Raw genomic sequence first — 14,302 nt, 5'->3', positions numbered from 1 at the left:
TCAGACAGGTAGCGTGTGAAGAGTCGAGCTAATGTATTGATGAGTACTGATGGTAAGTTCTTCAGGTGTTCAGGTCTGATCTTGTCTGGGCCAGGTGCTTTTTGTTTCTTTACCGACGAGATGGCATGTTGGATTTCAGAAGGGAGAACATTGGGAACGACATATCCATCATGTGGTATGTGGTATGTGGGCAAGTGGATGTGGCTATTAAAGAGATCTGAGTAGAATTCATGAATAATCTTCTCCATTGCCCTTCTGGAAGATGTGATAGATCCATCATGATGTCGGAGGGCAGTCATCTTGGTTTTGTAGTTGGTGAAGGACAGGCGGGCATTACGAATGTTTTTCCCAGCTTCTGCTGCATCTACCAGTACTGCTGCTCTCCTGTTTTTGAGGTCATCCTTGATGGCTTTTCTGCACTGTTTTGCCAGTTCGGACGTTTGCTTGTGGTTGCCTGAGGCACGTGCCACGCCACGTTGGCGAATAAGTTCAAGAGTGTTCGAAGAAAGACGGTTTTTTGTGGTTATCTCTCTCTTGGCATTCCTTGCACAATCATGAAGGTGCTGAATCATTCGATCGTATTCCTCATCAATGTTGTCAATGACGGCATCTTCCCATGTTGCTGCAACAGAGCCAAAGAGTTCCCAGTTGGTGGTTGTTCTGGGAGTCTTCTTCTTAAACCTTGCATTCTTTTCTCCTCGTTCTGTGAGGTAGAATTTTGCACGAAGAAGACGGTGGTCTGATCCCGTTTGGAATTTTGGGACAACAGCAACATCGGTTAGGCAAAACCGCCGATTGAATATGATGTGGTCTATTTCATTGTGGAACCGTCCATCGGGAGACTCCCATGTCCAACGTTTAGATTCAGCCTTTTGGAATTGTGAGTTACCATGGAAGGTTTTGGTTGACATGATGAACTCAGACAGTCTGTCACCTTGTTCGTTCCATTCCAGGCCATGGGTTCCGATGTGGAGTTCATCGACTGATCTTCTTGGTCCTATCTTGGCATTAAAATCACCGACAATGATCTTATAGAAGGTGTGATCTTCTTTATAGAATTTCTCCAGCTCCATGTAGAATTTCTCAGTTTCTTTTTCACCATAACTGGATGTTGGTGCGTAGACAACAAAGATAGAAACTGCCGGTAGTGAGCCACATTTATTCAAGTGTAATCGTCCGATTCGGGTTGTTAGGCATTCAAATGAATCAATGCTTGTGACTAAGTTTGTGTTGACAAGGATACCGACACCACCGACGCCTCTTTTATCACATGTTCCAAGGAACAGTTCTTCTCCAGTGTCGAAAACAGCATGATGGGATTGATGTCTTCTCGTTTCGGTCAGACCAATGATGTCGTACTTGATCTTTCGTGCTTGTACCATAAGGTCTTCAATGGATGCAGCAGATGCCAGCGTACGAGCATTAAAAGTACAGACAATCATTTTTGTTTTTCTGCGTTTTGGCAGCCCATGTCTGCCTTGGTGTTTTATCAGCTTCTCCTTCCATATCCTTCTCGACTCTGCATAATCAGGGTTAGGGAAATGAGATCCATTTATTACTGGATTTGGCATATCAATTTGGTCTATTTGGCATAGATCACGGATAGCTTGCCAGGCTCTGCCGTGTGGGTTGGATATTTAAGGATATTTAAGGTATCCTGAAAATTATTAAATAAATAGTCGCGTGGCCGATATATATATATATATAAATATAATATATATATATAAATATATAAATATATATATATATAAAACACTATATATATATATATAGTGTTTTAGGAAGAGTATCTTTTTCCAGATAGAGACTGAATTATAGCTTTAAAAAGGTTTGATGTCAGGCTAAATTCAGGGCATAATTTTTCGCAGAAAACTGTAAACTGAGAGAAACTGAGCCAGGCCATCATCCTACTGAATAAAGAGACTTTATTGGAACTCTCCTCCCCCCACCCCACACCCAACCTTGGCTGTACTAGAGTTATATGAACACTGTAAAGATGCCCTCATTCTCTTGCCTTCTGACCACTGATCATAGTAAATCTCTTCTGAAACATTTTATGGGATCTCCATAAACATTATTTATTATCTTAGATGTCCGTGCATCACTTCTAACATATTAAAACCTTTATATTCATATATATTCTCCTCATATTCTAGAGTAGGTGGTGCAGTACAGTCCCCATTCTGCAAATGGGGAAACAGAATTTGTAAAGAGATGTGTGATATATTTACACAAGTTCCACAAGGTAACTTGGCACCTGACAAAATGAGTTTTTTCTACAAAAGAATTTACTGCCTGGCTGTTTTTCCTGGATGTGTTATTGTATAAAAGACTCTATGAATTGGAAAACTTATCTCAAAATGATGGCATAAAGATTAAGTGAAATAGATATGCTCATAAGTTCTTTGTGTAGAGCATTCAACCCTTGTATTTTTTTTGAATAATGTATTTGAATTTTTGTTCTGTCATTCTTCATTTTATGGATTTTAAAAAATTAATTCATTCATTGGATTTTTTTGAACACTTAATATTTGCTAGGCATTGTGCCAATCTGGGAATAAATCCAACAATGGGGAAAAAAATAAAAACAAAAAAAATCTCTTTCTGCATGGAGCCTAACACTCCAGAGAAGGAAAGACACAATAAACAAATACAAGATATAATGTGATGTACTAATTTGATAGGGTGATCAAGGACATCATCCCGTATGTGTAGATTTCTGCAAAGACGCAAATGTTATACTCGGCTGATTTTGACTTCAAATCCTTGAGTTTATTTGGATAGGTTTATTTAAGCCATGACATTCAAGAATGTGGGATAGAGATTTTATAAAATATTGTTAATTCACTTTCCTTTTATATTTTGAACCAAGGATGGGTTTAGGCCATACCTGAAGGTGCTCATGGGTCACTCCCAGTAGTGTTCAGAAATCATACTGTGCTGGGAATTGAATCAAAGATCTAAGAGTTCCATATAGTTGTCTATCGCTTATTTTACTAAAAATATGTTAGGGGTAACTTCTCGAAAACAAATGTCATCCATAAAGCATCTCCAGCTTTAGAAATGTTTTTTTTTCATTTCTCTATTTCTATGGTAGCTCATGGGAGGAGGGTGGCCCCTTGTTCTGTTTCCTGATCAGTCAACATACATAAACTCCTACAGAAGTGATGAGCTAGAAAGGCTAAGCTGGAGGAAGAAAGGAAAAACAAAAAAGTAAATACATATCTTGGAATGGAGATTTTTCTTGCAGAAGAAACATTGGTACTTTTATGGTTTTAAAAACGAGTAAGACTGATAGTGCCTTTTGAAGGTCACTGATACAGCAGAGGAACTAGAGATGGGAAAGGGCTTGTCCCCAGTTCAATAGGGTTGGTGACTCCCTCGAGCCAAACAATAGTCACCCCCAATCCCCCACCCACATATTTCCTTTCGGGACATTTTATACAAAAATGTGGAAGATAAACTTGTCACATTCAGGAAAATATTCATTGTCTCAACTTATCTTCTAAACCACACTTCCTTAACAGATGTCTCAACTTTGAGTACTACAAAATAACCAAAACTTTTAAGTAGTAATCATCCATACTGTAGACTAAGTACAGGATTTCCAAAATTGGACGCAGTTTTGAGGTTTTGATTTGCATACAGGATTTTCTAATAAAGCACATCTGGCTTTGACACTTCCAAAGACAAAGAGTCCATTTCCTATGAACATTGATATTTGCTGAATTTTTAGGCTGATTTCTGCTGTTGCTTTTTGAAAGACCAAGAAAAAAATCAATTTTTACAGTGGATTTGCTATGTAATGTTTTGAAAACTTGAATAGAACTTCTAGTCTTTTCTTAGTCAGCATCAGGCCCTTTCCCCCATATTCTCTGTCCCCACCCCCATTTAGGGGTATTTCTAGCCTACTTTTCTAGCTGTGCCTTGTTACTATGGTGATGGGCACCATAGAAATAGAGAACAAAGAAGATGTAATAAGCACCTCCTACATGGTTTATAAGGCTATAAAGGGATCTAGGTTTTTTTTTTTTCTTCAGACAATACTTGTTCTCTATTGGTAGCAGAACTGGACCAGTCCAACTGGCAGGAGGCACTGGAGATACAGGCTCATGTGGGTCCTACCATTATTTTGCACTTCAACAGACTTTTTTTTGTATCCAAGAAAACCAATTTGATCCTGTATAGAGGATGCAGAACTGAAATTAGTGTCACAAATAGTCAAGTTACTGCAAAAGACAATATGAGAGGGAATCTCGGACTGGTTTTAAGGTTTGCTGCTCATTAATATGTATTTTGCTTGACTTTTTTTATGGTTCAATTTTACCTTTCAATAGTAAAGACTTAGCTGCTTATACATACTTGCTTTTAAAGCAGTTGACCGTTATTACAGTTTTTAAATTAAATAACTAGTTTACAGTATTTGCACCCATGCACTGAACTACTTGCATAAGTGATTAAAGTATTAAAATACCCTTACTTTAACTTTGTGTTAGAATTCCAATGAGATATTTCCTGGATGTTTTAGAAATGAATGTTCTCTATATGGTCAGGGAGAAAAATACAAGGTAGTTTTAAATCTGTTATATGCCTGTTTATTCTTATCTTTGTACCCTATATTGTTAGGTGCCTCTACTGAACTGCCTAACAACTGAAATATACTAGGTATTCAGTTAGATATCTGGACAATTATTTAAAGTGTATCATTATTATTTTTAAAGTTTTGACTTGCTTATGTTTTCATGTTTAAAGGTTATGCATCTATAAAATAATTTGACACAACATTCTAGTGCATACACTCATGGGGCATGAATTAAAATTTTTAAGTAGAGACCAGGCATTTCATGTACCTATTCATCACAGCATTTGGGGATTTAATTTTTTTATGTGGCTCTTTTCTTTTGCTTGCTGAACTCATATTTGAACTCATTTATTTGAGCTCGCTCAATTATGTTGTTTATAATGACTATCACTGATATGAGAATATTTTTTGAATCAACTCTTCATGTTCAGGCTTTAAATTTTTTTTATTTTAAAAGTTTCTTTTTTTAATCAACTTATCATTTGTTTACACTGTTATGAAATTTCATGGATTTATCTTCATAACTTTGTGAAATTTCCCATTCCTCTCTACAGTTTCAGTGCCATTGCACCACAAGAAAGATTCCCTGCTCATTCCTCTCATCCCCCATTCTCCTCTAGAAACCGCCATACTTACCACTAAGTCTGTAAGTTACTTTTGTTGCTTCTTGCCAGTTCATTTGCCTTAGTAATTTATAGCCCACATTTAAGTGAAACTACCCAATAATTGTTGTTTACTTCCTGGCTTATTCCACTTAGCATAACTATCACAGGTTCAAACCATTTTGTCCTAAAAGAAACACTTTCTTCCTCTTCATTTTTAAATGACAAAATTTGGATGCATGTTATTTAAAACCACGTATCTGGTTTTTCCTATTTTCATTTTGTTGTTGATTTCTAAACACTGTTGCTAAATATGATTTCACTCTTTTTGCATTTATTAAGACTTCTTTAGTGTCTCAAACGAACAATCCTTGAGATTGTTTAGGCATACTTAAAAATGTGAATTTATTTCTTTGGAAATGAACAGTTCTGTATATATCTAATTCCTTGACTTTTTGATTATGACTTTTAATGCCATTATTTTCTTTTTAACTTTTTTCTCCCTCACTTTAAGTTGCTTAATAAGCTCCCCCCTAATCTTTGTGTTACTGTCATTATATCTCTGGAAGTCTGTTGACTTTTTGTATATTTAGATGTCCTCATGTTGGATCGATAGCACAGCGGTAGGGCATTTGCCTTGAGCGCTGCCAGCCCGGCCGAGCCAGGTTCGATTCCTCTGCCCCTCTTGAAGAGCCTGGCAAGCTACCGAGAGTATCTCGCCTGCACAGCAAAGCCTGGCAAGCTACCCGTGATGTATTCAATATGCCAAACACAGTAACAAGAAGTCTCACAATGGAGACGTTACGAGGCCCACTCGAGCAAATCGGTGAACAATGGGAGGACAGTGCTGTAGTGCTACATGTTGGAAGTATGTATGTATATATAAAATCATTATAACTTATTGCTGGACCGACTTATTGATCTACATACTGCATTCATCTTTGTTTCTTATTCCCTTCTTTCATTGAAAAATCTTTGAGATAATGGGGGGGGGGCTGGAGCAATAGCACAGCGGGTAAGCATTTGCCTTACATGCGGCCAACCCGGGTTTGATTCCCAGCATCTCATATTGTCCCCTGAGCACCGCCAGGGGTAATTCCTGAGTGCAGAGCCAGGAGTAACCCCTGTGCATCTCCAGATGTGACCCAAAAAGCAAAAAAAAAAAAACAAACTTTGAGATAAGAGAATAGCACACATTGTTGTGTGTCTTACCACATCTTACTTCACCCTTTTCTCTCTGAGCTTATGTTTGTCTTTATATTAGATATGAGAATCTTTCTGTGGCCTTCATTGGTGGATGAGGGTAGGGGGAATGATGGAAACAGTATAACTAAAAGACCTCAACCAATCAATCACACTGTTGTCAATGGATATTGGAAGGGGAGCAGCCTAGAGTAAGAGATCCTTTCTGTTCCTTGGCCTCTGTGAACACTGATCAACTGTTTGTACCAACAGTCCCCCTATCAGTCTTCCCCTGTGGGGCACAGCTCTGTGTCTACACTGATCCCTGATGGTGTGGGGAGGAGATGCAGCTGGTCTTGTTGCTACTAGTCCAAAGTACTAGGCGTCTCAGGTTTAATTTCTGTCTTAGAGCTTCGTTTCTCAGCGGTGACCATTATCTCTGACTGAAATGTTGACCTTTTTGTCTGTAGTCTTCCCATCTCCTTACTGGGCCAGGTCTTTCTTATCAAATCGCAGTTTGCATGTACCACCCACTCTTGATAATAAAACTGTCCCCTCTGATTGTGTGTGTGTGTGTGTATGTGTGTATGAAGAGATCATATACTATCAGCTATCTGGATATATGTGTCTCTCAGACCATGTTGTAAGTGGCTGAGGCTTTCCTTGTATGTTTCATTGATTTTTTTAGTTGTGCATTAGCAGGGGTCTTTGCTTTCCAGTGTCTATCTACCATTTCACCAGTAATCCTATGAGTTTCTCAAATACTTGCCCAATGTACCCCCCCCCCCATTAAAATCAGTGTTTCCCTTCTTTGACATGAGTAAAAGAAGGAAGCACAGAGTTATGCTAATTCTGCTCCATCTTTCCCTGGAAAGCTTAGAGACACATTTTTAATGAAGAATTTTTTGGGGGATGAAGAGTGATAGTGGGAGCACTCAAGCAGTACTCAGGAGTCTCAGGACCACTCCTAATGATACTTTGGCACAGATGTGTGAGCCTGGTAACTCAATGCCTTGTCTATGACTCGGTACTGTTCAGGCCCTGTGGTGCTGGAAATCTGTGTTCATATCTGCCAGTTCTTGGCGGATTATGTGGTACTGGGAATTAAACTGTGAACTGTTTCTATTTGAGTGGTTTCCCTTTAACAACTGTTTTATTTTGTTTTAGGGTCATAACTAGCAATGTTGAGGGTCATATGGGGCATGAGGAATCAAATTAAAGTCTGTTACATGCAAAGCAAGTGTCCTACCCTCTATATTATCTCTCCAGATAAAAAAACAAGGGTTTTGAAGCAGAAGGTGAAAATAGACTTATTTGGAGAAGTAATGTTGGTGGATGTGTAGAAGATATGTTAGAGATGAGTGAGATCATGTTAGGAGAATTAAGACAGTAGGGATGGACCAGGATACGACTAGTATGAAATAAATCTGAGAAAGTTATGAGTAAGAATCCCCATATCCTCTTATCACTGAGATTCTGTGATAATTAAGTCAGACTGTGTTTGCTGATGTTTAACTAGTTTAATTTTAACTTTTAATTGCTTTTGATGATTTTCTTTTTGGATTATACCTAGCAATGCTCTGGGGTCAATCCTGGTGGTGTTCAGAGGATCTTGAGGTACAAGGGATCAAATACAGGCCTGCTATATACAAAGCATGTGCTTAGCCATTTCTTGTCTTCAGTTGTTTTTTCACAGAAGGAATTAATTAAATCCTTGCCTTGTTTTTTTGCGGGGGATGAATTTGTGTTACAACCAGCATGCCCAGAGGAATGAATCAAGGTCCATCACATTGCAAAGCGAGTGCCTTACCCCTATACTAACTCTGAATTATCTTTTTAGCCCTGTCTTTCCAGCACATCAGATTGGTCAGAGCATTGAATTTTAGATTCCAAATTACTATACTATCATATGTCACATAATAGTGGTGATGCATTCTAAGAAAAGCTTTGCTAAGCAATCACGTTATCATGGGAATATTGCACTGTCCTCCCATTGTTCGTCGATTTGCTTGAGCAGGCACCAGTAAGATCTCCATTGTGAGACTTGTTGTTACTGTTTTTGGTAAATGAATATGTCACGGGTAGCTTGTCAGGCTTTGCCATTTGGGCGGGATACTCTCAGTAACTTTCCAGGCTCTCCGAGAGGGACGGAAGAATCAAACCTGGGTTGGCTGCATGCAAGGCAAACTCCCTACCGGCTGTGCTATAGCTCCAGCTCATGGGAACAATATCTAGTTTAATTATAATTATACATACTCCTAGCCTACTACACACTGGGGCTATGTGGTATATTGCACTAAAATCACTGTCTTTTGCGTAATCCATCCTTGGCTAAGTGACATATTTGCACAACTTTCAAAATCACAACTTCTGCCAGAGTGAATATTTGTGTTCCCTAAAAATTCACATGTTGAAAGAGCATTCAAGGTAATGGTATCAGGAGACAGATACTTTTGGAGGTAATTAGGTCATGAGGTTGAAGCATTGTGAGTATGATTAATGCCCTTGTAAGAAAGACTATAGAGTGTTCCCTTGAACCATTACCTTTATGGCTAAAACAGTGAGAAGTAGTTTATGAACCAGAAAACTAATCCTCTCTAGACAACTAATCATCTGACAATACAGTGAGAAATACCATTGATTAAGCCACCCAGGCAATAGTAGCTTGTTATAGCAGGTCAAATAGACTAAGTATACTTTCAAATAGAAATGTTTTCTGACTGGAAATGAGAAAGGATGAAGGAGAAATAGTGTTCGTTCTAAACAAAGAATAATGACTGTGCAACTTTCTCTGCTGAGGCCAGATAGTCCATGCAAAAGAGCTCCTTGTCTCCCAGAAGGCTTAAAAACTGTGGGTATGCTGGGTAGGTTTTGTGACCGGGGAAGAATGGGCTTGTATATATGAGTTGATTCCTTGGACCAAATTTTTTCTGCTCCCTCCTGGGTGGAGAGTTTCTGTCGCCTTTGTGAAGAGAGAAAGTAGGCCATGTAGAATTATCTACAGTGTTTACAATTTAGAAGCTGACATTCTGAGAGACTGCCTGGCTCGGCTAAAGTTAAGGCAGATGGTGGGCAGGAGGAGTTGCATCTCCTTGGTTATTTTATTGATGACTATTCTAACTGCACAGGAAGTCAACTGGAGATATTCATTTTAGACAGAAAGTATTGTTTATATCAATAATCTAATTTTCCTGATAATTTTGGTCATTTCAGCTGCTCACTTGAAAGAGATAATAACAATACTTAAAAATGTGGTTTTAAATTTTTAACCTGGTTGATTTTTAAGTGGATTGATTTTACCTTTTGTGGGAGTTTAGATTTGGGGAACATTTGAAACTTGACAATAAACTAAGGGCACCCTCACTTACGACAAAGATGGCTTTAGACAAAGACCTCCTAATCCAGAATGGGCCTTACATTTTTATAACTCTGCGATTTTCAACTTTTTGAACCTATACCAACCTTTAGGGTGAGGTACAAGTCTACTTACATGTGAGAGTAAGCTTTTGAACTCTGGCACACATCTCACAGTGCTCCTTCTCGAACTTCCTTTGCAGCCCTTATGTTTTCAGAGTGATTTCTCTGCCACCCCCACACTTCATCTATATATACATCTATATCCTCTGGTTTCAGCTAATGTCATCATTACTATGATTGAAGTCATTGAGTAATGCTTTATTTAATCTTTGTCTCTATCACCACTCTGTAAATTCTATGAGATAGTAATAGTATCTGTTTATCATTGGTTTATTTCAAATTTTTAGATGTTTGCTGGCTACCCTAGGGCTTGCCATGTAATAGCCAAAAAATTCTAAATTAATGAGTGAATGAATAAATGAATGTATGTGTAGACTCTTCTGCATTGCATTGAGTTAAGCCACCTTTTCAATTTCCTCAAAGATCTGTTTGGAGATTATCCAAGACTACATGCAGCCAACCTGGGTTCAATTCCTCTACCCCTCTCAGAGAGCCCAGCAAGCTCCCGAGAGTATTCAGCCCGTGGCAAAGCCTGGCAAACTCCCCGTGACGTATTCTATACGCCAAAAACAGTAACAAGTCTCACAATGAAGATGTTACTGGTGCCCGCTCGAGTAAATCGATGAACAACAGGAGGACAGTACAGTGCAGTGCTACCCAAACAAGTGTCCTTGTTTGCTGTAACAAGTGTACAAGTGCAGGTGTAGATGAGTCACATGATCATCTCAGATGCTTTATCTGTAAAGTGGAACTGACCTCACTGAGTTATTGGAAACATTAAATAGGATAATATCTAACACATGATTCATTGTGCGGGGGTTAGTACCTCTTTCCATGTTTGTTATAATAAGTGAGAATATTTGACTTAGCTTAACCATATGTTAGTCACTTATTAAAACTTATGTGTCCCTCAGTGGGCTTCCTTTCTCTTGTCTACTCAGGTAAAACCATTGGTACAAGCTCCATCAGCAGAGTCTTGGTGATTTGTAATTTGTCATTTCATCTAACTTGACGTTTTCCTGATTCCTTGACTCAAATAATGTTGAAAATTTTAATTTATGTAGAATCTGTTGTAGAAGAGGATTATCACAAATTAGAAAAGATTATAGCTGGCACAGAACTAAGTCAGAAAGTAAACCCTAATGTATATAGCCTAACATCTGTTTGAATTTTACCTTGTTTTCAGTCTCTGAAATCATCCTTGAATTATTTAGTGTATGAAAAAGTAAAAAAAAGACAAAATATTGTCATTTGCATTTCTAGTGCGTAATTTGAGTAACTTAGACTTTAACTTACAAACCCTTTAATACTAATCATCATCATGAAAATAGATTTCAGAATGTAACATAAGGCTAAATGGTCTAAATTCCTCTTAAAGGGAGGAAAATTTTATTTATTAATAGGCTGAGAATCCCATTGTTTCTTCTGTTGTGAATGAAGATTATCTGAATCCGTGGTTGTTTTTTTCCTTATCTTAAAATGGTCATTACAGGAGAACATTTATGCTCAGAGTAAGTTTTCATTTTTGAAAGACAGACTATGATTTTAAGTGTGTGTTTGTGTGTGTGTAGAAAAATGTAAGGTCACAGGAGTAGCCTGGTGCTTGCAGTGGGAAAATGAGAGGAAGGGAATGCAAGTATTAGAACAGATGCTGTTAGAACAGAACATATCTATTGTTCTGCAGTTTACCCTTTTGATTCTTGTGTTTTTCCTCTCCAGTGAAGTTCTCAGAGATGTTACACATGGTGGTTTTATAAAGAAGTTTTTTCTAAACAAAATGTTTTCTTTCCTAATGAGATTCCACTTTGGTGTTCTGTTGTCAGTGTTCTGGGAATTTTGAAATGTTCTCTATGTGTGTTTCTATGATTTTGACCTAATAAGCTCACTGGATTTACCAGGCTTAGCAGCTGTTGTTTTTATGAACTAAATTGCATTAATGTCCCAAGTTTAAACTTTTTTCTTTGTTGGCCTAGATTGTTCAGTTTTATAAAACTTAAGCCATTTCTCAGAGTCTTAGGATTTTTATTTATTGCAGGGAATTTTGTAATATTAATGTTCTAATGAATGACTTCAGCTGAGCCTGTCTTACAGGATACTCATGTAGCTTTCTGTGTTTGTGGAATGCTATTCTTTCAATAGAACCATCTCTTTTTTTCTGTGGGAAGAAAATGCTTCAATACCATCATAATTTAAGCATACTATTCAACTATTATTATATTAGATTTTTTTCAAAGTCAAAATTCAAGAATGCCAGGAATGTAAAGTTGAAAGCAAAAAAAGACTTTGAAAATGTCCTCCCTAGCAGAATATAAACTCAAATAACACCAATTTTATTATATTATTATACGACTTTCTTTAAATGAATGAATCTGATGTCAATTTTGCTTTTTCGTTTAATTATTTAATGTAAGAGGAATTTTCTTAAGTAGCTATTTCTAATTTTATGAGGATTCTTCAATGTAGGGGTCCTTCAGTTTTTTGTTTAAATTCTAAGGCAATGGCTTTTGATATTTCAGAAAGAAACTACATATGCTTTTATACTCCATCCAGAGTTAATTTGGTGGGTTCTAACATATTCCTATTTTTCCTGTTGAAAGCTTAAATTTATTCTCCTCATACTTTAGGATCCAAAGCTATAGATTTCAGTTAGCATTAGTTTTTAAATTGTCCAGGTCATATTGCCAGACATTTCTACATTTATGGGTACTGGTATATATTTTTAACAACAATGCTCTGTCCATTATAAAGTTATTTTTCTTACTAATGACATTGGATCTTGACAGTCCAGTGAGGAAAAAAGGAAGACTGGCCGCAGTTAATTCTTTTTGTGCATGAGCTCCAACAAGTCACCCATTATACATGAAGTAACACTTTATATAAGAGCTAAGATAAGATACCAGGCCCTGTACCTTCTTGAAACTTTAGTTCCCATCTTCTTTCTGCTCTGTGGTACAGTGTCAGCATAACCCTACCCTGAGCTATGATACATTTCCCAAATAAGGAATTTGCTCACAATGCTGTGTTAATTTTTTGCATCAAATTTTAGTCAGCTTTGCATAGCAAATTGTTTAGGGTTTTCTGGTTCTTTCCCTTCTAAAAATTTGTTTTTATGCTACTTGTATAATGAGAGAGGTATTCTACTTTCCAGTCCAATGACCTTGTGATTGTAACATTTAAGAGAGGAAATAGCAGGATAGGATAGCAACGAGAGATGACCTAAGGAAACAAGCTCATTGAAAACATAGGGATGCGACCTGATGCAAGTCTTGCAGGATGAGTGGGTTCTGGAAAAATGATGGTGGGTAGGATGTGCATAAATGTCTGAGCAGGGGTGTGTAGGGAAGAATGTGATCAATACTTAAATATAAGGGTGAAATAGGGTATCAAGAGTTGCTTCCAAAACATACAGACACGGTGGGATGTGAAATGAATTATTTAAGCTGGGTGAAGAGGTACATGGAAGTTTTTCATATTGTTATTTATGCTTTTGTATGTATTAAGAACTTTTAAAATTAAAAGTTTAAAATAGGGGCTGGAGAGATAGTACAGTAGGCAGAGTGGTTGCCTTGCATAAGGCTGACCCAAGTTCAATTGCCTTGCACTTCATATGGTTCCTTGAGCCCTGCTGGGGGTGATCCCTGTGCGTAGAGCCAGCAGTAAGCCCTAAGCACTTGGTGTAGCCCCCAAACCAAAATATCTACCTACCTCTCTCCCCAGCACACACACACAATTTAAAATATAAAAATTGTGTATTACGGTTTTTTGGACGTGGGTGGACTGGCCCATCTGGAGAAAAGGATTTGTTAAAAGGTATCCTCAACAAGTGGGAAACAGTGTTGGAAGAGCTTGTTAAGAGATCTGGTGGTAAAAGGGATTTGTGAGTTCGTACTGGAGGTCGGGATGAGAACTGGTGGACTTTGCTTCACGAACTGTACTTGAGTTTTAGTTGAATGTGCTCAAGATGGAGTTGCAATACAGCCTGGCATCTTCATCAACAGAGGCCAACAACTGCACTCAGACCACATATGACAGCTAAATTCAGTTCTGTAAAGCATATAGACAAATGGGTCTGGCAAACCAAGTTGCAGTGGTGGGATATGTTGACTATATTAGTAGACTATTTAGTCAACATATCCCACCAATGCAACTTGTTTTGTTTCCTTTTCCCACCCGCCTTTCTTGGTACAAAGTAGGAAAAACAAAATACCTGTATTTTTCAGCATTTAAGGGCCTTAGACCTAGTATTTCTATTAGCTGCTACCCTATCCCAAGACAGGCTCCAAATTATATGCAGTTGAAATAATCCAATTATTAGTAGAAGAAAATGTTTCATTCATTGTTAAAGTAACAAAGTATTTGTCTTTGACAGACATAAGGAAATTCAAAGCTGAAGTAGAAAAAAATATTTTTAAATAAATATGGCTGGAGCGATAGCACAGAGGGTAGGGCGTTTGATTCC

The sequence above is a fragment of the Sorex fumeus genome, unplaced genomic scaffold, assembly GCF_029834395.1.
Source record: "Sorex fumeus unplaced genomic scaffold, SorFum_2.1 ptg000047l, whole genome shotgun sequence".
NCBI classification, from domain to species: domain Eukaryota; kingdom Metazoa; phylum Chordata; class Mammalia; order Eulipotyphla; family Soricidae; genus Sorex; species Sorex fumeus.
This window is presented reverse-complemented; position numbering follows the sequence as displayed.